At 42.9% G+C, this 2,786-nt stretch overlaps 1 pseudogene; it reads left to right on the top strand.

Annotated features, from left to right (window-relative positions):
• The first annotated feature begins 1,372 nt into the window (after positions 1-1,372).
• On the top strand, positions 1,373-2,158 carry LOC111552161 (annotated as a pseudogene).
• The last annotated feature ends 628 nt before the right edge of the window (positions 2,159-2,786 follow it).

Raw genomic sequence — 2,786 nt, 5'->3', positions numbered from 1 at the left:
TTTTGAGACAGAGTCTCGCTCTGTCGCCCAGGCTGGAGTGCAGTGGCGCGATCTCGGCTCACTGCAAACTCCGTCTCCCGGGTTTATGCCATTCTCCTGCCTCAGCCTCCCAAGTAGCTGGGACTACAGGCGCCCGCCACCTTGCCCGGCTAGTTTTTTGTATTTTTTTTAGTAGAGACGGGGTTTCACCGTGTTCACCAGGATGGTCTCGATCTCCTGACCTCGTGATCCGCCCGTCTCGGCCTCCCAAAGTGCTGGGATTACAAGCTTGAGCCACCGCGCCAGGCCTAGAGGATTTCAATCAGTAACATAACAGGATTTCACTAGCCTCTTAAGAAAATCCCGGCCAGTCGGGGTGGCTCACACCTGTAATCCCAACACTTTGAGGGGCCAAGGCAGGCGGATCACCTGAGGTCAGGAGTTCGAGACCAGCCTGACCAACACAGAGAAACCCTGTCTCTATTAAAAATACAAAAAATTAGCTGGGTATGGTGGTGGATGCCTGTAATCCTAGCTACTCAGGAGGCTGAGGCAGGAGAATCGCTTGAACCTGGGAGGCGGAGGTTGCGGTGAGCCGAGATCGCACCATTGCACTCCAGCCTGGGCAACAAGAGCAAAACTCTGTCTCAAAAAAAGAAAATTACTAGCAGCTACCCAACCCCCACTATATATTTGGGTAGAATCATCCATTATATAGAACTGATGGAGTGCAGTGTTTACATTATTCTATAATTTGGATTTTAAAGATGAAAAATTGTGTGGGATGAGATGATTAACATATTTTCATTGCAGGAGGAGGCTTAGTTTTAGGCCTTTTTCCTCAGAATGTTGAGAAACCAAAGATTAAGAAAAATGTCATCTTGGGCCAGATGCAGTGGCTCACACTTGTAATCCCAACACTTTGGGAGGACAAGGTGGGTGGGTCACCTGAGGTCAGGAGTTCAAGACCAGCCTGGACAACATGGTGAAACCCCAGCTCTACTAAAAATACAAAACTTGTATTTTTAGATACACTATCTTTAGTGAGGAGCTGTGTATAAGTATTATTTAACTGTTAAGCAAATACTTGAAACATATTTGGAAGATTCATGTTGCTGTGTGTGGCACATCGTCCTACGAAACCGGTGTGACATGGTCCTAGAAAAGTATATGGTTGCCTTTGTCATACATGCAGCCAGCCTCAAATATAGAAAATGACATCTTGAAGCTGTAATTCCCCAATTCTGTGGGTCTTAATCTTGAGTCATTAGATTCACCTGGAACCTTAAGCATCACCTGATAGAGTTTATAAATGCCAATACCTGATAGGTGCAGCACCAACATAATATGCATGGAGGTCTTGGAATCATTTACCAAGAAGGTCCTGAGCACAGAAGTTGGTGAGATGGCAAAGCAATATATGGAGAAAAGTCTTTTGGTTCCAGACCATGTGATCACATGCCTAATGATGTCCGAGTTGGAGAATAGGCGTGGCCAGCACTGGCTCCTCGATGGTTTTCCTAGGACATTAGGACAAGCCGAAGCCCTGGACAAAATCTGTGAAGTGGATCTAGTGACCAGTCTGAACGTTCCATTTGAAACACTTAAAGATCGTCTCAGCCACCGTTGGATTCACCCTCCTAGCAGAAGGGTATATAACCTGGACTTCAATCTACCTCGTGTACATGGTATTGATGATGTCACTGGTGAACCATTAGTCCAACAGGAGGATGATAAACCCGAAGCAATTGCTGCCAGGCTAAGACAGTACAAAGACGTGGCAAAGCCAGTCATTGAATTATACAAAAGCCGAGGAGTGTTCCACCAATTTTCTGGGACGGAGACGAACAAAATCTGGCCCTACGTTTACGCACTTTTCTCAAACAAAATCACACCTATTCAGTCCAAAGATGCATATCAACCCTGCCCAGTGGAAGAACCAGGAAGATGTGGTCGTCCATTCAATTGTGTGTGTAGTATTGATGCTGTGTCCAAATTAGAAGCTAGCTGAGGTAGCTTGCAGCATCTTTTCTACTTGAAATGGCAAACTGATAGGAAAACAAATGAGTAGAAAGAGTTCACGAAGAGGCCCTCCTCTGCCTTTCAAAAGGAAGGTCACCTACACATGTTTAAGGTGTCTCTGCACATGTCTCAAGCCCCTCACAAGAAAGCAAGTACAGTGTGGGAATCCTCAAAAAGCATGGGAAGTCTAAGTATTTAGCTACATAAATGTTGTAAGATCATATCTTTTGTATAGAAGTAATAAGATCGTTGGAATTACTGGACAAATTGAATAGTTGAGGTTTCTATTCAGGACAATAAAGTGTATTTTGAAAGTGTTGCTAAGTATTGATGCTGACACGGTCTCACTCCTATGAGTGACCCAAACATATTATAAATAGGTGGTAAAGGGAATGGAGCCAGTGGGGTTGAGCAGAATGTTATACTAGCTGTGCCTGGACTGAGTATAACAGCTTTATGATTATGGGAAAACAAAATCTTTATTTTTTTTTCTGTTCCAAAGATTCATCCTATGGGGTGGCCATAAAGTATAGAATTAGACACTAATATTTTGTCATTCATTACAACATAATATCAATAAGCCATTTGTTAAAAGAAAAAAATAAATAAATAAATGCTAATACCCAAGTCGATCACATCAGAATTTCAACTGGGACCCAGACAGATATCAGATATCAGTGTTCTTTTTTGTTTTTGTTTTTTTTAAATATAGTTTTCTAGGTAATTCTTTTTTTTTTTTTTTTTTTTTGAGACAGAGTCTTGCTCAGCCGCCCAGGCTACAGTGC

The sequence above is a fragment of the Piliocolobus tephrosceles genome, chromosome 3 (genome assembly GCF_002776525.5).
Source record: "Piliocolobus tephrosceles isolate RC106 chromosome 3, ASM277652v3, whole genome shotgun sequence".
In the NCBI taxonomy this organism is placed as follows: domain Eukaryota; kingdom Metazoa; phylum Chordata; class Mammalia; order Primates; family Cercopithecidae; genus Piliocolobus; species Piliocolobus tephrosceles.
The sequence above is the reverse complement of the archived record's forward strand: the minus strand, read 5'-3'. Positions and strand labels throughout refer to the sequence as shown.